Source organism: Rattus rattus, chromosome 5 (assembly GCF_011064425.1).
Source record: "Rattus rattus isolate New Zealand chromosome 5, Rrattus_CSIRO_v1, whole genome shotgun sequence".
Classification (NCBI taxonomy): Eukaryota; Metazoa; Chordata; class Mammalia; order Rodentia; family Muridae; genus Rattus; species Rattus rattus.
In genome coordinates this window covers 5,854,029-5,879,221 of record NC_046158.1, presented here as the reverse complement: position 1 = coordinate 5,879,221, position 25,193 = coordinate 5,854,029, and the positions used below count along the sequence as shown (strand labels likewise).

At 38.3% G+C, this 25,193-nt stretch overlaps 1 pseudogene; it reads left to right on the top strand.

The window, feature by feature from the left end:
* Positions 1–6,517: 6,517 nt before the first annotated feature.
* LOC116900059 lies at positions 6,518–7,344 on the top strand (annotated as a pseudogene).
* The last annotated feature ends 17,849 nt before the right edge of the window (positions 7,345–25,193 follow it).

The window sequence follows — 25,193 nt, the reverse complement described above, 5'->3', positions numbered from 1 at the left end:
GTTCTCTGGTGGAGCTTTTGTGGTAAATAGAGTGTATGAAATATCATCTGCAAATAGTGATATTTTGATGTCTTCCTTTCCAATTTGTATCCCTTTGACCTCCTTTTGTTGTCTGATTGCTCTGGCTAGGACTTGGAGAACTGTATTGAATAAGTAGGGGGAGAGTAGGCAGCCTTGTCTAGTCCATGATTTTCATGGGATTGTTTCAAGTTTTTCTCCATTTAGTTTAATGTTGGCTACTGGTTTGCTATATATTGCTTTTAGTATGTTTAGGTATGGCCCTTGAATTCCTGATCTTTCCAGGCCTTTTATCATGAAGGGATGCTGAATTTGTCAAATGCTTACTCGGCGTCTAATGAAATGATAATGTGGTCCTTTTGTGAGTTTGTTTTTTATAGTGGATTATGTTGATGGATTTCTGTATATTGAACCATCCCTGCATCTCTGGAATGAAGCCTACTTGACTGTGGTGGATGATTGTTTTGATGTTTTCTTGCATTCAGTTTGTGAGCATTTATTGTGTATTTTTGCATTGATAGTCATAGGGAAATTGGTCTGAAGTTCTCTCTTATTTTTTGGGTCTTTTTGTGGCATATGTATAGTAATAGTGCCTTCATAGAAGGAATTAGGTAGTGCTCTCTCTGTTTCTATTTTGTGGAATACTTGGGACAGTATCAGTATGAGGTCTTCTATGAAGGTCTAATAGAATTCTGTACTAATCCCATCTAGTCCTTGGCTCTTATTGGTTGGGAGACTTTTAATAACTCCTTCTAGTTCTTTAGGAGTTATGGGACTTTTTGGGTGGTTTATCTGATCCTGATTTAACTTTGATACTGGATATCTCTCTAGAAAATTGTCCATTTCCTCCAGATTTTCCAGTTTCTTGAATATAAGCTTTTGTAGTATGATGTGATAAGTTTTTTGAATTTCTTCAGGTTCTGTTGTTATGTCTTACTTTTCATTTCTGATTTTGTTAATTTGGAGACACTCTCTGTACCCTGTGATTAGTCTGGCTAAGTTTTTATCTATCTTGTTGGTTTTCTCAAAGAACCAGGTCCTGGTTTCGTTGATTCTTTGCATAGTTCTTTTTGTTTCTGCTTGGTTAATTTCAGCTCTCAGTTTGAATATTTCCTGCCTTTTACTCCTCTTGTGTGTATTTGCTTTATTTTGTTCTAGAGTTTTTAGGTGTGCTGTCAAGCTGCTGATGTATGCTCTCTCCTGTTTCTTTGGAGGCACTCAGATCTATGAGTTTTCCTCTTAGCACTGCTATCATTGCATCCCCTAAGTTTGGATATGTCATGCCTTCATTTTTATTAAATTCTGAAAAGTCTTTAATTTCTTTCTTCATTTCTTCCTTGACCAAGTTATCATTGAGTAGAGCATGTTCAACATTCATGTATTCATTCTGTTGTTTTTGTTGTTATTGAAGACCAGCCTTATTCTGTAGTGATCTGATAGGTTGCATGGGATTATATCAATCTTCTTGTATTGAGGCCTATTGTGTGACTGATTATATGGTCACTTTTGGAGAATATACCATGAGGTGCCGAGAAGAAGTTATAATCTTTTGTTTTAGGATGAAATATTCTATAAATATCTGTTACATCCATTAGCTTGATAACTTCTGATAGTTTCTCTAGGTGTCTGTATAATTTCTGTTTCCATGATCTGTTGATTGATAAGAGTGGGGTGTTGAAATCTCCTATTATTGTGTGAGGTGCAATGTGTGCTTTGAGCTTGAGTAAGTTTTCTTTTATGAATGTAGATGCCCTTGCATTTGGCACATTTACGATAGAGAGTTCATCTTGGTGGATTTTTCCTTTGATGAATATGAACTGTCCTTACTTACCTTATTAGAATGAATACTCCAGCTTGTTTCTTCAAAAAATTGCTTGGAAAGTTGTTTTCCAGCCTTTTACTCTGAAGTAGTGTCTGTCTTTGTCACTGAGGTGTGTTTCCTGTGTTGAGCAAAATGCTGGGTCCTTTTTACATATCCAGTCTGTTAGTCTATGTCTTTTATTAAGGAATTGAGTTCCACTGATGTTAAGAGATATTAAGAAATAGTGGGTTTTTTTATCCTGGTTTTTTTGTTTGTTTGTTTTTGGTTTTATTTTGTTTGAGTTGAAATTATGTTTGAGTGTCTCTCTCTTTTGGTTTCTTGCAAGGAGATTACTTCCTTGCTTTTTCTAGGGTGTAGCTCCCTCCTGGTCTTAGGGTTTTCCATTTATTATCCTTTGTAGGGCTGGATTTATAGAAAGATATTGTGTAAATTTGATTTTGTCTTGGAATATCTTGGTGTCGCCATCTATGTTACTTGAGTGCTGCTGGATATGGTAGCCTGGGCTGGCACTTGTCTTCTCTCTGGGTATGTATGAATTCTGCCTGGTTTTCATAGTCTCTGGTGATAAGTCTAGTGTAATTCTGATAGGTCTACCTTTATATGTTACTTTACCTTTTCCTTTATTGTGCTTAATATTCTTTCTTTCTTTCGTTCTTTCTTTTTTGGGCATTTGGTGTTTTGACTATTATGGGATGGGAAGAACTTCTTTTCTGGGCCAATCTATTTGGAGTTCTGTATGCTTCTTGTATGTTTATGGGCATCTCTTTAGGTTAGGGAAGTTTTCTTGTATTATTTTGTTAAAGAAATTTACTGGGACTTCAAGACGGGAGTCTTCACTCTCTTCTATACCTATTATCCAATTATAATCCTATTATAGGATTGATCTGCTCATTGAGTCTTGGATTTCCTGGATGTTTTGAGTTAGGAGCATTTTGTGTTTTACATTATCTTTGACAGTTGTGTCTATGTGTTCTATGGTATCTTCTACCCCTGAGATTCTCTCTTTTATCTCTTGTATTCTGTTGATGATGCTTGCATCTATGACTCCTGATCTCTTCCCTAGGTTTTCTATCTCCAGGTTTGTCTCCCTTTGTGCTTTCTTTATTGTTTCTATTTTCATTTTTGAATCCTGGATTATTTTTCCCAATTCCTTCATATGTTTGGTTGTGTTTTCTTGTAATTCTTTAAGGGATTTTTGTGTTTCCTCTTTAAGGGCTTCTGCTTGTTTACTTTTGTTTTCCTGTATTTCTTTAAGGGAGCTATTTATGTTCTCTTAAAGTCCTCTGTCATCGTCATAAGATGTGATTTTAAATCCAAATTTTGCTTTTCCAGTGTGTTTGGATATCTATTATTTGCTTTGGTGGGAGATCTGGGCTCTGATGATGCCAAGTAGTATTGGTTTCTGTTTTGTTTTTGTTTTTGTTTTGTTTTGTTTTTTTAGGTTCCTGTGCTTGCCTCTCACCATCAGTTTGTCTCTGGTGTTAGCTTATCTTGCTGTCTCTGACAGTGGTTTGACCCTGCTGTAGGCCTGTGTGTCAGCACTCCTGTAGACCTGTTTGTTTCAGCCAGTTTTGGGAACAGAGAGATGCCCCTGGGTTTGTGTGACCTGAAGCCTCCAGGTCAGATACTTAGAGCAGAAGAGTTAGTCTTACCTCTGCTCTCAGTTGTGTAGGCACTCTTGGCAACTAACTTTCAGCTCTAGGTGCAGGCACCCAAAGTGTCCTATACCTGACTGCTCCTAGTTCCCTGTGCTCAAAGGGCACAGATGGCACTTGGGAGTTTCCTGTTGGATCAGGAATATGGGCAGAAAGTAGTGGTCACCTCTGAGTTCTCAGGATTGTCCACACTTCTTAGGGTCCAGCTCTTTCTTCCATGGGATTTGGGTGCAGGGAGATGTTTGACTGGTTGAGTTCAGATCTAGGCACAGAGAGAAAACAGAAGGTTTCTGCTGCTGACTACTCCTATACTCCTGTATCCAGATGCCAGTATGCAGAATCCTCTTGGTTCAGGAATGTGAACAGAAGTGGGCAGAAGTGGTGGTTTCCCCTGAGTTCTCAGGATTATCTTCATTTCCTAGATTTCAGCTCTCTTCCCCATGAGATTTGGGTGATGGGAGCTGTGGACCACTTTATTCATCCTTATTCTTGAGCTTCATGGGGTCTATGGAGTTTATCTTGGGTAACCCCAGCTTTTGGAGGTAATATCCACTTATGAGTGAATGTATACCATGTGATTTTGTTTGCTTGTTTTGTTTTGTTTGTCTTTGGGTTACCTCAATCAGGATGATATTTCTAGTTCCATCCACTTGCCTATGAATTTCATGAAGTCATTGTTTTTAATAGTTGAGTAGTTTCCATTGTGTAAATGTATCCATACCTCTGTTGAGGGACATCTGGGTCCTTTCCAGAAATAAGGCTGCTATGAACATATTGGAGTATGTGTCCTTGTTATATGTTGGAACATCTTTTTTGTATATGCCCAGGAGTGGTATAGCTGGGTCCTCAGGTAGTACTATGAACAATTTTCTGAGGAACCTCCAGACTGACTTCCAGAATGGTTGTACCAGTTTGCAATCCCACCAACAATGGAGGAGTGTTCTTCTTTCTTCACATCTTTTGAGCATCTGTTGTCACCTGAGTTTTTTTATCTTAGCCACTCTGGTGTGAGGTAGAATCTCAGGGTTGTTTTGATTTTCATTTCCTGGATGACTAAGGTTATTGAACATTTTTTTAGGTAATTCTCAGCTATTCAATATTCATCAGCTGAAAATTCTTTGTGTAACTCTGTACCCCATTTTTAACAGGGTTATTTGGCTCTCTGGAGTCTAACTTCTTGAGTTTTTTTGTATATTTGGATATTAACCCTTTATTAGATATAGCATTAGTAAAGATCTTTTCCCAATCTGTTGGTTTGCCGTTTTGTCCTAACCACAGTGTCCTTTTGCCCTTACAGAAGCTTTGTAGTTTTATGAGATCCCATTTGTCGATTCTTGATCTTTAGAGCATAAGCCATTGGTGTTTTTGTTCAGGAAATTTTTCCAGTGCCCATGTGTTCAGATGCTTCCCTAGTTTTTCTTCTATTAGTTTGAGTGTATCTGGTTTGATGTGAGGTCCTTGATCCACTTGGACTTAAGCTTTGTACCGGGCAATATGAATGGATCAATTTGCATTCTTCTACATGCTGACCTCCAGTTGAAACAGCACCATCTCTTGAAAATGCTTTTTTTTTTCCATTGGATGATTTTAGCTCCTTTGTCAAAGATCAAGTGACCATAGGTGTGTGGATTCATTTCTGGGTTTTTAATTCTATTCCATTGATCTAGCTGTCTGTCTCTGTACCAATACCATACAGTTTTTAGTCACTATTGTTCTGTAATACAGCTTGAGGTCAGGAATGGTGATTTCCCCAGAATTTTTATTGTTGAGGACAGTTTTTGCTATACTGGTTTTTTTTTGTTATTTCAAATGAATTTGCAATTCATCTTTCTAAGTCTACACATAATTCAGTTGGAAATTTGTTGGGGATTGTATGAAATCTGCAAATTGCTTTTGGCCACATTCCATTTTTATATTATTTCTGCCAATCCATAAGCCTGAGAGATCTTTCCATCTTCTGAGATCTTTTTCAATTTCTTTCTTCAGAGACTTGAAGTTATTGTCAAACAGATCATTCACTTGGCTGGTTAGAGTCACAAGGAGGTAGTTTGTATTATTTGTGACTATTGTAAAGTTTGTTATTTCACTAATTTCTTTCTTAGCTTCTTTGTCCTTTGAGTAGAGAATGGCTACTGATTTGTGTGAGTTAATGTTATATCCAGCCAATTTACAGAAGTTGTTTATCAGGCTTAGTAGTTCTTTGGTGGAACTTTTATTGTCATTTAAGTATACAATCATATCATCTGCAAATAGTGATATTTTGTTTTCTTCCTTTCTAATTTGCATCCCTTTGACCTCCTTTTGTTGTCTGGTTGCTCTGGCTAGGACTTTGAGTACTATATTGAATAAGCAGGGACAGAGTGGGTAGCCTTTTCTAGTCCCTGAATTTTAGTGGGATTGCTTTATTTTTCTCTCCATTTAGTTTGATGTTTGCAACTGGTTTGCTGTATATTGCTTTTACTATATTAAGGTTTGAACCTTGAATTTCTGATCATTTCAAGACTTTGAAGATGAAGGGGTATTGTGTCTAATGAGATAATCATGTGGTTTTTTTCTTTGAGTTTGTTTATATATTGGATAACTTTGATAAATTTTCATATATTGAACAATCTCTGTATCATTGGAATGAAACCTACTTGATCATGATGATCATTTTGATGTGTTTTTTGATTCAATTTGTGAGAATTTTATTGAGTATATTTATGTCAAATTCATAAAGGAAATTGGTCTGAACTTTTCTTTCTTTGTTGAGTCTTGTATGGTTTAGGTATAAGCATAATTGTGGCTTCATAAAAGGAATTGGGTAGTGTTACTTCTATTTCTATTTTGTGGAATACTTTGGACAGAATTGGCATGAGGTCTTCTATGAAGGTCTGGTAGAATTCTGTACTAAACCCATCTGGTCCAGGACTTTTTCTTTTTTAATAACTGCTTCTATTTCTTTAGGAGTTATGGGACTGTTTTGATGGTTTATCTGATCATGATTTAATTTTGGTACCTGGGATTTTTCTAGAAAAACATCATGTCCAAAGTAATGGAGATGTTCTAGCCTAGTGCAGTGGTCCTACAGCGCAGCTTAGACTCCCTGTCTGGGGATCAGCTAAGTTGCTTCAATCTGACCATCAAAGGACATGTCAAGTGTGTGGAGACTTGCCGATGCTTATGTTGGGAGGAGGTGGCTACACCATCCATAATGTTGCTCGGTGCTGGACTTACGAGACAGCTGTGGCCCTGGACACAGAGATCCCTAATGAGCTGTCATACAATGGCTACTTTAAATACTTTGGGCCAGATTTCAAGCCTCACATCAGCCCTTCCAATATGACTAACCAGAACACTAATGAATACATGGAGAAGACCAAGCAGCGGCTCTTTGAGAACTTGAGAATGCTGCCCCATACCCCTGGGGTCCAAATGCAGGCCATCCCAGAGGATGCCATCCCAGAAGAGAGCGGTGACAAGGATGAGGAAGACCCTGAGAAACGAATTTCCATCTGCTCCTCTGACAAACACATTGCCTGTGAGGAGGAATTCTCTGATTCTGATGAGGAGGGAGAAGGAGGTCGAAAAAACTCTTCAAACTTCAAAAAAGCCAAAAAAAAAAAAAAAAAAAAAAAAGTCAAAACAGAAGATGAGAAAGAAAAAGATCCTGAAGAGAAAAAAGAAGTCACAGAAGAGGAGAAAACCGAGGAGGAGAAGCCAGAAGCCAAAGGGGTCAAAGAAGAGGTCAAGATGGCCTGAGCAAGGTCTGCAGCTCCATCTTCTCCCCAAGTCCCTCACTTTCCCTCAATTTCTCAGATTTTATATTTTCTATTCCTGTGTATTTATATAAAATATATTAAATATAATGTCCCCATGGACTAGATAGGACCCAGGGACCAGCGCACAGGGCAGTAGTGCTGGGAGAACTCTTCCCAGAGCTGCCTTGTCCGTCCTGCCCCAGGTCTGAGTTTTGAACCATGTAAGGTCCAGGTGAAACGAAAGCAGCCGGAAGACAACATCCTGAACTGCACGTGCCTGCTTAGGATCTCTGCTAAGATGCCCTTGTTAAGCTTTTCAGAATGGGTGACTGTGTCTTCTGGGATCCCTTTTCAAGCTTGGGTAATATCAGCCATTTTTAGATTGGCTCTGTTTCTACCTTCCCACCCACCCTGGGCAAGCAGAAAACTTACACTGCCCTGTCTTCCCCCAATTCTGCAGATGGAGGTTGTTAGCCTAGCTTCCTTTTTGAGATGTTTTCATTTTTGTGAGACTCTTTGTAATAAAACAGCACGTTTCTAAAAAAAAAAAAAAATCCATTTCATCCAGATATTCCAATTTTGTTGAATATAGCCTTTTTTTTTTTAGTAGGATCTGATGATTTTTTTTAATTCCCTCAGGTTCTGTTGTTATGTCTCTCTTTTCATTTCTGATTTTGTTAATTTGGATACACTCTCTGTGCCCTCTGGTTAGTCCGGCTAAGGTTTTACCTATTGTGTTGATTTTCTCAAAGTACCCTCTCCTGGTTTTGTTGATTCTTTGTATAGTTCTTTTTGTATCTACTTGGTTGATTTCAGCCCCGTGTTTGATTATTTCCTGTTGTCTACTCCTCTTGTGCGTTTTTGCTCCTTTTTGTTCTAGAGCTTTTAGGTGTGCTGTCAAGTTGTTGGTGTATTCTCTCTACAGTTTCTTTTTGGAGGCACTCAGAGCTATGACGTTGTGCCTTCCTTTTCATTAGATTCCAGAAAATCTTTAATTTCTTTCTTTCTTCCTTTGCCTACTTATCCTTGAGTAGAGTGTTGTTCAGCTTCCATATATATGGGCTTTTTGTCATTTTTGTTGTTATTGAAGACCATATTTATTCCGTGGTGATCTGAGAGGATGTATGAGATTATTTCAATCTTCTTGTGTCTGTTGAGGCCTGTTTTGTGACTGATTATATGGTCATTTTCAGAGAACATACTATGAGGTGCTGAGAAGAAGCTATATTCTTTTGTTTTGTGATGAAATGTTCTATAGATATTTGTTAAATTAATTTGATCCATAACTTCTGTTAGTTTCTCTGTGCTTCTGTTTAGATTCTGTTTCCATGATCTGTCCATTGATGACAGTGGGGTACTGAAGTCTCCCTCCATTATTTGTGTGAGGTCCAATGTGTGCTTTGACCTTTAGCAAGGTTTCTTTTATGAATGTAGGTGCCCTTGCACTTGACGCCTAGATATTCAGGATCCAGAGTTCATCTTGGTGGATTTTTCCTTTGATGAACATGAAGTGTCCTTCCTTGTACTTTTTGATAACTTTTGGCTGAAAGTCAATTTTATTAGATATTAGAATGGCTACTCCAGCTTCTTTCTTCAGACCATTTACTTGGAAATTTGTTTTCAAGGCTTTTACTCTGAGGTAATGGCTGTCTTTGTCACTCAGGTGTGTTTCCTAAATGCAGCAAAATGCTGGGTCCTCTTTAAATATCCAGTGTGTTATTCTATGTCTTTTTATCGGGGAGTTGAGTCCATTGATGTTAAGAAAAATTAAATTATTTTTTCCTGTTATTTTTGTTATTAGAGTTAGAATTATGTTTGTGTAGCTCTCTTCTTTTGGTTTTGTTGCAATAAGATTACTTTTTTGCTTTTTATATGGTGTTGGAGTTTTCCATCTATTATCCTTTGTAGGGCTGGGTTTGTGGAAAGATATTGTGTAAATTTGGTTTTGTCATGGAATATTTTGGTTTCTCCATCTATGTTTATTGAGAGTTTTGCTGGATATAGTAGCCTGGCCTGGTATTTGTTTTCTCTTTGGGTCTGTATGACATCTGCCCAGTATCTTCTGACTTTTATAGTCTCTGGTAAGAAATCTGGTGTAATTCTGATAGGTCTGCCTTTATATGTTCCTTGACCTTTTTTCCATTACTGCTTTTTAATATTCTTTTTCTTTTTCTTTTCTTTTTTTTTATTATTAACTTGAGTATTTCTTTATACATTTTGAATGTTATTCCTTCCCTGTTTTGGGCAAACATCCTCCCCCCTCCCCTTCCTTATGGGTGTTCTCCCAACCCTCCCCCTTGCTGCCCTCTCCCAACAGTCTAGTTCACTAGGGGTTCAGTCTTAGCAGGACCCAGGGGCTTCCCCCTTCCACTGGTGCTCTTACTAGGATATTCATTGCAACCTACGAGGTCAGAGTCCAGGGTCAGTCCATGTATAGTCTTTGGGTAGTGGCTTAGTCCCTGGAAGCTCTGGTTGGTTGGCATTGCTGAATATGGGGTCACGAGCTCCTTCAAGCTCTTCCAGTTCTTTCTCTGATTCCTTCAACAGGGGTCCTTGTCTCAGTTCAGTGGTTTCCTGCTGGCATACGCCTCTGTATTTGCTGTATTCTGGCTGTGTCTCTCATGAGCGATCTGCACTCACATTTTGATCATCCGTCTTGAGTTTCATTTGTTCTAGGCATCTAGGGTAACTCAGGCATTTGGGCTAATAGCCACTTATCAATGAGTACATACCATGTATGTCTTTCTGTGATTGGGTTAGCTCACTCAGGATGATATTTTTCCAGTTCCAACCATTTGCCTACTAATTTCATAAAGTCATTGTTTTTGATAGCTGAGTAATATTCCATTGTGTAGATGTACCACATTTTCTGTATCCATTCCTCTGTTGAAAGGGCATCTGGGTTCTTTTTCCAGCTTCTGGCTATTATAAATAAGGCTGCGAATGAACATATTGGAGCACGGTGTCTTTTTATATGTTGGGGCATCTTTTGGGTATATGCCCAGGGGAGGTATAGCTGGATCCTCAGGCAGTTCAATGTCAATTTTCTGAGGAACCTCCAGACTGATTTCAGAATGGTTGTAGCAGTCTGCAACCCCACCAACAAATATTCTTTTCTTTTCTTTTCTTTCTTTTTTTCTTTCTTTCTTTCTTTCTTTTTTTATTTGGTATTTTGTCTTTTATGAGACAACAGGAATTTCTTTTCTGATCCAATCTATTTGGTATTCTTATTTGGTATTCTGTAGGCCTCTTCTATTTTTATGGGCATCTCTTTCTCTATTTTAGGGAAGTTTTCTTCTACAATTTTGTTGAAGATTTTAAATTGGGAATCTTAGCTCTCTTCTATACCTATTTTCCTTAAGTATGATCTTCTCATTGTGTCCTGGATTTCCTGGAGGTTTTGGGTTAGGAACATTTTGCATTTTACATTTTTCTTGAGGTTTGTGTTAATGTTTTCTCCTGTATCTTCTGCCCCTGAGATCCTCTCTTCTGTCTCTTGTGTTCTGTTGGTGATGCTTGCGTCTATGACTCCTGATCTCTTTCCTGTGTTTTCTATCTCCAGGGTTTTCTCCCTTTGTGCTTTCTTCATTGTTTCTATTTCCACTTTTTAGACCTTGGATGGTTTTGTTCAATTCCTTCACCTGTTTGGTTGTGTTTCTCTGTAATTCTTCAAGGGATTTTTGTGTTTCCTCTTTAAGGACCTCTACTTGTTTACATATGTTGTCCTGTATATATTTAAGGGAGTTATTTATGTCTTTCTTAACATTGTCTACCATCATCATGAAATGTGATTTTAAATCCAAATGTTCTTTTCCGGTGTGTTGATATTTTCAGTATTAGCTTTGGTGGGAGAACTGGGCTCTGATGACGCCAAATAGTCTTGATTTCTGTTGCTTAGGATTCTGTGCTTTCCTCTTGCCATCTTCTTGTCCTTGGTGTTAGCTGTTCTTGCTCTCTGTGACAGTGCCTTGAACCTTGTGTGTCAGCACTCCTGGAGACCAGTTTTCTCCCCAGTAGGATCTGGGTACAGAGAGCTATGTTACCGGGTCATCTCTAGGTGCAGGCAGAAACCAGAAGGATCCTGTCACTGGATTCCTGTGTCCCAAGGTCTCCAGGTGGGTTTCTTGGAGCAGAAGTGGTGGTCTTATTTCTGCTCTCAGGTTTGTCAATGCTCTTGCGACTGGCTTTCAGCTCTGGGTACAGGCAGAGACTGGAAATATCCTGTCCCAGTCTGCTCCTCAGTTCTTGAGTCCAGAGGTCTCTATGCTGGTTCCTCGTGGGCCAGGATTGTGAGCAGAAGTGGTGGTCTCCCCTGTGCTCTCAGTATTGTCTGCACTCTGAGATTCCAGCTCACACCCCCATGGGATTTGGCTACTGTCCTTTATTTCTTTAAGGGAGTTATTTATGTCTTTTTTTTTTTTTTTGGTTCTTTTTTTTGGAGCTGGGGACCGAACCCAGGGCCTTGCGCTTCCTAGGCAAGCGCTCTACCACTGAGCTAAATCCCCAACCCCTATTTATGTCTTTCTTAAAGTCCTCTAATATCTTCATGAGTTGTGATTTTAAATAAAAGTCTTGCTTTTCTGGTGTGTTGGGGTATCCAGGGCTTTCTGTGTTGGGGGGAACTGGGTTCTGATGATACGATATGGACTTGGTTACTGTTGCTTAGTTTCTTGTGCTTGCCTCTCACCATCTGCTTATCGCTGGTGTTAGCTGGTCTTGCTATCTCTGATATTGGCTTGATCCTCCTCTAAGCCTGTGTGTCAGCACTACTAGGTGACCAGCTTTCTCCTCTCGGAATCTGGGTACAGAGGGCTGCGGCACAGGTTCAGCTCAGGGCACAGGCAGAAGCCAGAAGGATACTGCCCAAGCCTGCTCCTAGGTTCCTGTGTCCAGAGGGTTCTGGACAGGTTCCTCTTGGGACAGAAATGTGAACAGAATTGGTGGTCTCACCTGTGCTCTTGGGTATGTCAGCACGTCTAAGAAATCAGCTTTTCCCCAGAGGGATCTGGGTACAGAGAGCTGTGGCACAGTGTCAGCTCTGGATGCAGGTGGAAACTGATTTCTCCTCACTTTCATATATTCTCACCTTTATAGTGTCTCTCTCATAGGAAAACAAAACCCAAGAAAATCCCACAAAATGAAAATCAAAACAAGCAAGTAAAAGCCAGTAAGAGGAAAAAAATGCAAAACAAAGCACAATGTCCACAACAAAACAAAAGCAAATAAACAAACAAAAACATTGAGTCTGCTTTGTGTTGGCTAAGTATTTCTGGGCATGGAGCCTATGCTGTAGTATGATTGGTATCCATAGTGAGGCTCCTCTAAGAAAGCAGATTTCCTCTTTGACAGATGGTGTTAATTGCTTATAATTTCTTGGTGAGGGGTGGGACTCTGTGTCCCCTTTTCAATGTCAGGATCACATCTGGCTTAAACCTGTGCAAGCCTTGGGCATGCCGCCTCAGTCTCTTTAAGTTCACATGTATATCAATTCTATTGTACATGGAAGGCTATTTCCTTCCAGTTATCCATCTTACGTTTCCATCTACTACAAGAAGCTTCTCTGGTGAGGGTTCAACAAGGAAACCTGTGGTTATAACAGTATTTCATTGGGAGCCATTTTATTATTATGTTATTTTATCAGAATAGTAGTATTAGGATTTTTCCAGGGCCCATAACCTATTTACTTTTAGATTGCCAGCCATATTAGCAGTGTTGCATATGGCTACCATTTCATAGAGTGAGCCTTGCATCCAGTAAAATTCCGATTAGTTACTCCTTTATCATTTAAACCACTGCTACACCAGTATATCTTGTAAGCAGGACCCTGTTGTAAATTGCAGGGTTTGTAACTGAGTGAGATTGTTAATCAGCTATCCCTTCTGATAGTATGTAGTATGCCTTCCAGCATCATGAACACTAGTCAGTTAGGGCACATGTTTCTAGGTATGTATCAGCTCAATTTCTCCATGTTATGAGGTGTTTTACAAAGGCAGCTTTGAGATAAGGTACCCTGCAAAATGAAGTAAGGACCAGAGAGGGTCAGGGTTCAAAGGAAGTTAGCACTATCTTAGAAGATATCAGGTGTTTTGGATCTAATAACTATGATCTAAAACTAATAATTTCTGAGTATATCAACCACATTCTAAGGCATGTTCCAGGCTCAGAAGTAGTTTGCCAACACAAAACAGACTGCATATTTTTTTGTGTTCTTTTTGTTTTGTTTTTGTATTATTTTTTATCTTATTGATTTTCATCTTCTAACTCCTCCTTTGATATAGTTTCTTTGTATTAATTTTTGTGTGCTTGGTTCATTTATTGCTCTTGTGTTTGAGAGGAGAGAAAGAAAAAATAACATGAAGTTCGATTAGTAGGGAGTAGGGAAAGATATAGGAGGAGTTGAAAGGGAAAGAATGTGATGAAAGTGGAGTGCATACATTTAAATAGTTTTATTTAATAATTTTCCTTTTATATATAGTTTAATTAAGTTGCTAACTATAGATTCTTACAGCTGTAGGTGATGACACTGTAGAGAATATGGCCATTAGACGATAAAAAAAAATGTTTAAGAGAAAAATCTGCTACTTCAGTGAAAAGGGAAGCCCCCTCAAAACAATAAAGAAAGCTGCAGTTTGAGTCTACAGCTTATAAAGAATTAAGTGTAACCCTTGTCTGTCTTTATCTATCCTAGATTGAGGGGAGGGGACATTCAGTGTGTGATAACCGATTTTCTCCCCTCCATCACTTCACCTTTCAATTGATGCCTTCAACTGAAATTTCCTGAAGCATATTTTAGGCAGGGGACTCCTAATTGACAACTTACAGAGTTGTTTCCCAAATACTCTGTTTCTGAAGCAATCTTATTTGACACTCTTACCTCTTTTAAAATATAAAACGCCCTTCAGTTCCCAGATACCATACTCATCATTTTCTTACCCAATTCTGGAATCCTCCAAATCTTGTTCCTCTGTCCACAGTTTTGCTGTTAGTCATTCCCATGACTTCTGCACCCTGCTACTTTCTTCCCACTACATCAACTTGATTTGATTTCTTCTTTTTTACTTAAATCACACAGAAGAAGATCACACAATGCATAGGGCATTGGCTTGAGTCTCTGATAGTCAAATGCAACATGATTCTTGCAGTCATCACTGTTGGGCCATCTTGCAAAGACAACACTGTTACTAGTGTTCACACAGGCTTCCTCCTTGTTGTCATACCTCAGAAACAGATTCAGCCATGCGTCTTTACCGACGAAGAATTCTGAGTCACTTTGAGGAACATATAATAGAAGGGAATGAAAGAATTCAGGTAACCCAGCACCAAGAACAATAAATAAGAAAAACCAAAACCCTTTCCCAGAGCCTCTGCCATGACTTCTTTCTGCTCCCAGGCTGCCCCTGTATGGTCATGCTACTGATTGTCTGCATTGTATGATTCCTATATTATTTTTCATGTTTAAAGTAGTGTGAAAATATTAATGCTATCCTGTGTTAATAGATCATTGAATCCCATTACTACATAAAATTCAGTTACATACAAATATATCAAAATTGATTTACATTTTGTCCATGTACAAATAGTAAGCATTATGTAAGTCTTACATCTGTCTGCAGCACATATGTTTCTGCTAAGCCTGTACCCAGGAATAAAAGTAGGCTGTCTAGTATATTTTTGCTACAAATATTTGTTTAAGTACTGTCATCCTTTTATAATAGAAAATAAAGACAAAAATAAAATGGAAACAAATATGAGAAAATGTGATAATTTCCTCTCCGTGTTTAAATCCTACTCTATAAAATAAAGGCAGAAATCTTAAACTGAAATGTAGTGATGTTTTTGTCTTTGTTTACTTCCCTTTATCCCCCTTCCCCTTCCTCCTCAATTTTTCAGTTGTATCTGTTTCTATATTCAAACCCTTTATCTTTCTGTCAATTGTATCCCCACGTACTTTATCCAAATAACTTATTTTAACCATAATTCCCATTTCCAAGGCACCTGTGGCTGTCTTTCTGAATATACGAATAGTCTATCATACTCTGAAAATGTCTCTATTATTTTACCAACCAGAATATATTACACTCAACTTGTATATCTGTGAGGTCTTTGAGGATGGCAAATATTTATTACCTTAGCTATAGGACTTAGCAGAGATCCAGCATACAGTATTTATTAATTGTATAAATGGATAAACTTAAATTCTGAAACCTGGGCTTTAGTGCTAGGCCCAGTCCTTATTACCTTCTTGAGTTTAGGTGGATTGTTTATCTTGTGTGAACCTGTTTTCTTATCTACCAAAGAGAGAAACCATAATATTCCTTCAGCAGACTGAAGTTTTTGAAATCAGATGAGACAACACAATCATCTTATGTACACTGTATAAATGTATGCATATGCCATGAGATTCAAGAAATAGCACCCCTTTCTTTGGCTTTTTGTGTTTTGAAATAGTTTCAATTGATATTTTATTTAATTTGGATCTGCTTTCTAACTCTTAAAATCCCTGTGTATTTATGACAAACAAGCTTCAATGTATCATTAAGAGAATCAAATCCTTTAGTATTCTGTTTACTAGTAGAGTATAAATTTAGACCACTCCTAATTTTAAAATATATAGGTTTTTTTAAGCTAAAATTGCTTGTATTTGAACTAAACCATTGGCTTTCATTATGTGTGGCATGCTATAATGTATCTTGGAAGAAATCGAGATTTATGCAATAGGATACTCCTGAGGAACATCACACTATGTAAAAAGTCCATTTGCGCCTATACATTACCTGTAATGTAATCACAGCTCCATTCCGCATTTTTAATATAGGCGAAGTGCCCTTTAAAACAAATATGTTTATGTCATAGAAGTTATTTGTTATTTACCTATTGGTTGAGTTAATTTTTACATATTGAGAGTAAATGCAGCCCCATGTTACTAGAAGTAGACCGACAAGCACAGAGTAGAGGCATCAGGGACAGATGCAAGGTAGATAGTGGAAGAACGGGAAAGGATTAAAGTACCCTACAGCACTAGAAGGCACGAGGGTAAAATCTAAAATGGCCGTGCAGCCAAAGCAGACATCTTGGCAGGTGTGTAAAACATACATATAGGTCCCCAGACTCAGAGTTGTTGGTGATCTTGAGGGGCTAGCACCAGGCAAGATGCTTCATTTCCGTCCTTTTATGGCCATTCTGAAAAAGGGCCCGACATTGTGAGACAAAGAAGATGCTATGAGTTCCAGGAGCTGCAAAGAAGTCACACTGGCCAAGAGCACATACAGTTCTTGCATTGGAACCAACTTGCATTCCCAGAACCCACACGAGGCACCGCACTAAGACAGTGCTTGGTTGCATGTACTTTTAATCGCGACCGCCTTTGCTCTGGACCAGCTGTGCTACTAGCCTCTCCCAGCTTCCCTTTGCTCTACCCACCTTTGTTCGGGGAGCTGACCACACTATTGAAACCCCTTAAATTCATGGATAAAACACACACACATGGTTTCCTTCCTTTTACAGTTTGCCTCTTGGCACAAATGTTAGGCACTACAATCTTCCACCTGCCCTAACCTTAGTGGCTAATCCCATTTAGCCCCTGCCACATCAGCCTGCGGTAATGGCCCCAGGCCCCACCTTTTCCTGAGACTTCACATGACTGCTGTGTTCTTTTCCTTTCAAAGTATGGCTGAAACCTCCTTTCCTTCCTCCTGTCCCTCTCCTGCCTCCAGGGACCTGGAATTCACACCTCTACCTTTCACCCAACAATTGTCCCATGACTTTCTTCACTGACAAAGTCAAGAACCGATTGGGAAACAAGCTGTTGACGTCAGAACCTTCCCTTAGAATGCTTAGCACATTTAAATAATTCATTTCCTAGTTTTCTTCCTTTAGGACATCTTCTGTATCGGGATCCAAAGAGTGAAATGGTTACAAATTACTATAAAAACATGGGAAAGAGGATCAGGAATAAATTTATGTGCGTGAAGGCTAAGAATCGAATTGGCAGAGTGGGTCAACTCTAACATCAGGCAAGCAGGAAACTAACCCTAAACTTCCAAGACTAAGGCAGAAGGTGACATTTCTGGAGGAAGCCAAAGTCCTAGGGGAGCTGTTCTGCAAGGAATCAGCATCACAAATATTCCAACGACTGTCAATAATTCCGAGGACACTAGCTGACAAAACCAGACAAACAAACAAACAAAAAAAAACCAAAGACAAAAACAAAAACGAAATAGCCTGCAGGGTCTATTGCTTCCCAGGTAAGAGCAGAGTGGTAGGGACCAGAAGAATAAATAAAAACTATTTTTAACCCTGAACGCCAGTGTCTCCTATGCCATACCTGGCCGTGCTAGCCTCTCAATCTGCTATAAAATGAAATAGGATTCCATCCTTCTGAATGCTGGTCATGTTTTCCATTCTGCGACTGTGTGAAAGATAATGAGATACACTAGGTGAGAGGCTAGAAACATTATGACTGAATAAATAAATGAGTGAATTCATACTTACCATTGTACTACTATTCATCTCCAGTTTCATGCCGATGCTTTAAGAAAAACTTCGAACCCTAAGACACTGAGGTTTGCCCCATAATGGAAATCAGAAAGCCACTTGGGTCTAATTCTTGAACATTTCAGTCAAATTCCCAGAAGATTTTACCCATTCTTTTTCATGCTATTAATCTCTAAGCATGTTATGTCCACGAGGAATTCCAAGGAGAAAGTACAGATTTTTAAATTTCTAAAATATTTGTTAAATAATAATCATCATTTATGAAAACTTTAAAAACAATGGTTGAAGGATACTATGTTCTCTTTCTATTAGAAAACGACAGCTATAGGTTTAATATTAGTCTTTAATGTTATTTTATTGTAAAATCATGTGATCCTGTAAAACTATTTTCTTTCTTTTTTTTCAGTGCTGATGATCAACTTGGTCTGTGATAAGAGAGCTGTGGTATTGAGACCTACCTCACCACAGCTCAATATTTTTCTGTGTAAATAAGAAAAAGAAGGGTATATCAGATGTATGGTTCTCTCTACAAATCAATGCAGACAGTTAATACTTTTATACTGTGAAGAAATACTCTGTCAGTCTTTGGGAGTGAATATCCACGTCACTGAGATATGCCTGAAGTGAAGCTCTTTTTACCTAAGAGCCTGTCAAGCAAACATTTCTCAAACTGTGTTCTATGACTCACAAACTTCAAAAGAGCACAACAAGGTGTTATAGAGACAACTCTGAGCTCACATACTTTGGGGAAATTAAAAAGAAATAATTGGTGTCTATGAAATAGCTCAGTGGGCGAAGGCACCTATTGCCAAACCTGATGTCTTGAGTTCTATCTCTTGACCATCCCTTAAGCATACATGGTGGAAGGAAAGGACCAACTCTAGGAAATTGTCTTCTAATTTCCATATGTTTGTCTTTGGATACACACACACACACACACACACACACACACACACACACACACACACTAATGTAAAAAAAATGAATAAAAAATTTTCTCTTAAATAATTCTTACTGTCATTAACATTGATGAAACTTCACATCTCTAAAACAGAAAAATAAAACATTTTTAAAGCTCATCACTCTTGTAGTGTGAGAAAATTTACATAAGATAAATAATATGTGTAAATTAAAGAAAATAATTACACAAGAATAAAGTTGCTTAAGTAAATAAATGAATAAGTAGGACAATTGCTAGAAATTAAGAGCTGATGAAAATAAAGTGCTCTCATATTTTTAGTTTATTGATTTTTTTTCAAAATGAAAATTTTCAAATACAAGATCACTTAATATTGGAACGTGGTAAATTAAATATTTTCATGGGGGTGTAGTAGTTTGAATATTTTGGCCCCTATACTCATGTGTTTGAATATGCTTGGCCCAGGGAGTGGTACTATTAGAAGGTTGGAGGAAGTGTATCACTGTGGAGATGGGCCTTGAGAAACCTTCCTCCTAGCTGCCTAGGAGCCAGTCTTCTAGAAGCCTTTAAGGACAAGGTGTAGAACTCTCAGCTATGACATGTCTGACTGAATACTGCCATGCTCCTGCCTTGATAATAATGAACTAAACTTCTGAACCTTAATCTAGCCACAATTAAATGTTTTCCTTTATAAGAGTTCTGGTTCATGATGTCTCTCCCCAGCAGTTAAACACAAACTAATCACTCAGTGGATAGCTGTAACTTCAGCTACTTTTCATGTCTATAACTACAGACTATATAAGCACATGTAGAGTATAAAGATCATGTTTTATCTATAAAGAGTATACCCTGGATCTGTTAAACTAGAGGGAATCCAATGTCTCTGAAAGGTTACATTAGTGACTTCATATTTACAAAATAGCTACAACTGTTGCATTTGACAAATTAACAAATTAACCAGTCACTCACTCCTTTCAGAAATACCCAACATTCTACTTTGGCAAAGGATGAATGATTGTAAATATATAACACTATTCGAACTTTTCAATTTGGAGTATGAAGTAGAATTTCTGGTTCTCTTGGAAACTCAGTAGTACTACTTCTGGAAACTGTCTTTTGAAAGATGTTTTTGAAGCAGTCATGTTAGAGAGCATGTTATAATTTGCTGATTGAAAACTTAAGAGGGTACATGGTAGTTGGAAAGAGTATAAATGGAACCCAAGAACAGTAAGAAGTCCTTTTTGCACTGAAATGTGCAATGCTTTACTGATCTTTGCTGGCCTTAGCTGGTCTTTGCTGGACTTTGCTGGTCATCTCTGTTCTTCACTGGTCATGCAGTGTTTTTCTGGTCCCCCTTTTTTGCTGGTCTTCCTTCCCTAGTCATCGCTGGTCTTCACTTCTTAGAGAAAAATGCACCAAAGAACTTCTCATGGCATTCTGGCTGCTTCTGGCTGCCTCTGCTGACTCATGCCAATTTGTTGGAGCCTTGTGGTTTCTGCTGGATCATGTCACAGCTACTGATTCATGTCTGATTTTTTTTTTTTTGAACTGGATTGCTGGTATCCTGACAAAGAAGTGTGGAATAGTCCCAAGAAACTGGTACTAAACAGGTTCACAGCCCCCTTTTCCTATTAACTTTCTTTCTACCTCTGGTTAGGGGACTAGAAGGGAGGTTGAAAAGTTTTAAAACCCTAAATAAAGTAGGTTTAGAAAAATCTAAACCTACATGATTAGGTGCAGATTTTTGCAGTTCCACACATGAATTATTTAGTACCTTATAGGGCTCTAGCGCCTGGGGTTCTTCACAGTGATTTCTCAGCCAGCTAGTTGTGTGGGTTCAGGTGAGGGGGACAGAACTCAGGCAGGGAGAGAAAACAGCTTCCACCTCCTCAGCTGCTGCTTCAGTAGCCTGGCCAGGCTGAGCCAGCAGGAGACTGACTAGCTGGCAAGGGGTGCAGGGGAGCTTCTGGTGGGGATTTCAGAAAAGCAGATCTTTCCCCAAGTGGCAGGGTTACAGCTCTTATGACAGAAGCTCTCAGAAGATGGTACTTTCTATTGGTTTGGCCTGAGAGCTTGGGAAGACCTCACATACTTATTGGTATGCATGGTCCTGTGACTATAACTAATCTGTCTTGAGCTTACATGACCTATGGTCATATCTTCTCTTGTGGAGGAGGGGTGTGGGGCATTGTCCTCTGTGCCTGATCTGTCTTGGACCTATGTAACATGTGGTCACATCCACACCTGTAGAGGAGGGGCTTGGGCCATTGCTCCACATGATTGATCTGTCTCAAAACCCCCTAGAGGGGTCTTTGGAGGGGGGTGCAGCTATGTGAAGCCCTGATATTCTGGGAGACTAGGAATGCACCTGTCGTCCCTTTTAGCATCTCCAGGAGATTCAATCTATCTCAACCAGGAATCAGGGTATCTTTCACTGCCCGCTGCCCCACAGTACCTAAAGTATGTAGGTCCAATCAAAACTGCATATCTATTATTATTTTTCTCAGAAGATGCAATGTCATGATGTCTCCTATATGATCTTTCATATTTATAGAACAATGTGTAATTATGAAACTCTTGTATGACTCAATTAAAAAAAACCTAGATTATATTATAGCAAGATTTCTTCCTCAGATATAATTTTAACATTCAAGATAGATGCTACTGTACAATGTATATATATTAAAGTATTCTTTAAAATAACATTTAATTCTAGAATTATAAAGTTTTAATCTGAAATTTGGTTTAAATAAAATGACCTCTAGCCTTGTTCATGACAGTGAATTTTTATAAAATATCCTCAACATAGAGAGGCATTAGAATAGTAAAATGAAAAAGTCTACAAGCCATTAAATAAGGTGACAATATAACCACAAAATGCCAGAATGTAAAAAAATGAATTTAAAACATTAATAACATTAAATGTAATTCCATGCACGTTTTGGAAAGCAATTTGGCAAGGTTTCTAGAAGTGGATAGCATTATTCTGAGACCCAACAATCCCATATGTAAGGCTTTGAGATCCTAGATAAATACATGTAGTCATAAATACATTATGATAACAAAATTGACCATAGTTAAAATGAATGTCAATAATAAAATGGATATATAAAGTAGTAAACAAAGATGTATATGAAAATTCTCACAATTTAAGAAATTGAGTGTTTTTGAAAAGTAGGCTCCATGGGGTTGGAGTTTTAATTCAGTCAGTAAAATACTTTCCAAGCAACCAAGAGGACTCGCATTAAAAGCCAGGCATGTATTTGCAATCCCAGTGCTGGGGATTGAGAGACAAGGAGACTTCTCAATCACATGAGCTATCTAGTCTACCTGAATGGATGAGTCCAGATAGATTCCTTAGAGGCTCTGCTTTACAAAGTAAGATGAAGAATTATTAAGAAAGACACTTGACTGCTGGCCTCCTCACGGACATACACACTTACACACACAAAGTGAAATGGATGAAAGTCATTAACAGACAGATTAAGGAATTGTAACCTCACATCCAACTTAAAAGCTTGCAAAGAATGCCTTCTAGCATTTAAGAATACACACTTAAGTAATGTTTGTAAGCGTACTGGCTGGTTTTGTGTGTCAACTTGACACAAGCTGGAGTTATCACAAAATAAGGGGCCTCAGTTGTGGAAATGCCTTCATGAGGTCTACCTGTAAGGCATTTTCTCAACTAATGATCAAACAGGGAGAACCCAGCTCATTGTGGGTGGTGCTGTCCCTGGGCTGGTGGTCTTGAGTTCTACAAGAGAGCAAGCTGAGCAAACCAGAGGAAGCAATCCAGTAAGCAACATCTCTCCATGGCCTCTGCATCAGCTCCCGCTTCCTGACCTGCTTGAGTTCCAGTCCTGACTTCCTTTGGTGATGAACAGCAATGTGGAAGTGTAAGCTGAATAAACCCTTTCCTCCCCAACTTGCTTCTTGGTCATGATGTTTGTACAGGAATAGAAGCCCTGACTAAGACAGTGAGTATAAAATGAGCCTACATGTTTACATATAAATGTATATGTTTGTGCATCTATAATATAAATAATACATTAGATATATGTTTATTTCACAAAATTTAGGCATGCTGTTGTTATTTTTGGGCCACAGAAGACACTGTAAAGCTGCTTACTTAAGAAATATTAATTATATTACTAACATCTCAGTTAAAATCTGTGCCTTCATGTGTAATCATTATGATTTTTTAATGGGTTATATATCGAAAGTTTTTGCAACAATTGAAAATTCTGAGCTAAACAGTTTCCTGGCATATCTACATCTGAGCAAGTCTGTCCTTGGTGGCTTCTGGTGTCACTTCCCAGCATGTTCACTGTCTCATTACTGACACATAAGACAGACATCCTTCTGTGTTTCCTCTCAGGAATTATCTGATTAATTATGGTATCTGCCAAGAGGGCTCCTCATGGCTTTGAACAGCCAGTTATAGCACATAGAGCTTTCTCCACTTGGGCAGTAACTGTCAGTCCCCACGTCTTTCCCTCCTGTGGCCTCTAATCCCTGAAGCAATGGTCCCCAACCTGTGGGCCAGTAATTCCTTGGTAAACCTTTATCTTCAAAATTATTTACATTGTAACTCATAACTTCAGCAAAGGAACAGTTATAAAGTAGCATCAAGAATATTTTTATGGTTTGAGGTCACCACAACCCGAGGAGCTGTATTAAAGGGCAGTGACATTAGGAAGCTGGAGAAGCACTGGTCTAAAGTGTCTGTCAGCACTTCCTGTGGTATCACTATTTCACGTCAGGTTTCACACTCACTCCTTAATTCAGGGTCAAACAGGACAGCCACACTGGCTTCAGATATACATGCTTCATCCTCTTCTCAGATTTCAAGTGCTTCTTACTTCCCCAGACACTGTTTCTGATTTTATACACCAATCTTGCCATTTTTCTTTAGTGGCATGAAAAATTGGTCATCATGAGCAACCTATCTTTGTTATTTCCAGCATGCCCAGATATTTTTTTCATTCTGGCATGTTTGCAGTTCTGGGTGTCATTGCATACTGACAGGGAAATTGATAACCAGCAACTTCCCAGTGGACTCCATAGCAGGAGATAAAGTTTGGTAACAATTCACATGTGTTTGAAATGAACATTCCTAGAGAGAAGTGATTAATTTCCTCTTTAAAAACCAAAGGATAAAATGCAATGTTCACAGCTATTATCACTTCTGCACTGACCCTCTCTCATGGTTCATTTGTGTTGCATATTTACATTTTCCTCAGTTGGATGTGTGTGTGTGTGTGTGTGTGTACGTGTGTGTACCTGTGCCTGTGTGTGTGTGTATGTATGCCTCTGTGTGTGTGTGTGTGTGTGTGTGTGTGTGTGTGTGTGTGTGTGTGTATGCCTGTGTATGTGATTATAAAGAACAAATTGCTTGGTTATATTTTTCAAGGTTTATCAAACAGCCTTCTGTACATGTAGAAGAATCTTATCCTATTTCTAATCTCTCCAGCCAACAGTGACAGAGCTCAAAGGTAAGCCTGAAGAATTAACACAAAATGTGACCCGTAAAGTATGCATGTGAATTGTCCATTAGAACGTCTTCATTTTGCTAATGTAGAACTTGTAGCTTGGGAAGATTAATGTTTCCTCCACATTCCCTTCCTGATGCAGGTTGGAGGTCTTAGTGCTAAGGAGGTAGAGAATCATAAGGCAGCTTGGAAATCTCCATGTGGATAGAGTGATCTAGAAGTTTCTCTACCCAGTTTCATGTGTTTAACTTAAAACTTTGGTAAATACTAAAATGTTTGCCTTCTCCTTCTGACAAAAGATTTTTGAAACGACTATCCTATTTATTTATTTATTTATTTATTTATTTATTTAAATAATTCATTCATTTATTTACTTAACTATTCCAGATATAAGTAAGAGCTAAAGATAAGAACAATTAATGTTTATTCCACTCATCGGTGAATCACCTGTATCTGACTGAAAACTGCCAGGTTGCCTAAAATATGAAATATAACTGCACTAAAATATATGGCATACATTTGCTTTGTAGAAGCAAGAAATGCTTGAGTCAATTACATGGTTATATAGCAAGGTTCTTAGGTACTAAGTAACATATAATATTTGTGTATTCTTGTTATTTATAACAAGCTAGTTAAAATATTTTTTAAGTCTATTGACATGAAATATTTCTAAACTCAATTGACAAAGCCATTGGAATAAAGTTTTAAAAGGGTAAAAGCTTACTTCTTTCACATTCAACTTTCTGACTCAACATCTAGAAATATTTCTTATTGCTAAGGACACAAATGTAAACAATATTTGATCCCCAAAATGGAAATGCGCATGTTTTAATTACTATAAACAAGTGAACCATTACTATGATATAATACAGTATAAACAAGTGAACTTCATCTGTAGGCAAACTTGGTAAATCAGTCTCTGTAATGCCTGCTGTAATAGCAGGCCACGTGATTACAGAAAGTTTCAACAGTCTAGAGTTAAATAATTTTGGAATTGAATTTCTGAGTTGGGCAGAATCTTAATGCTTCATTTAAGTTCTACTATTTATCAGT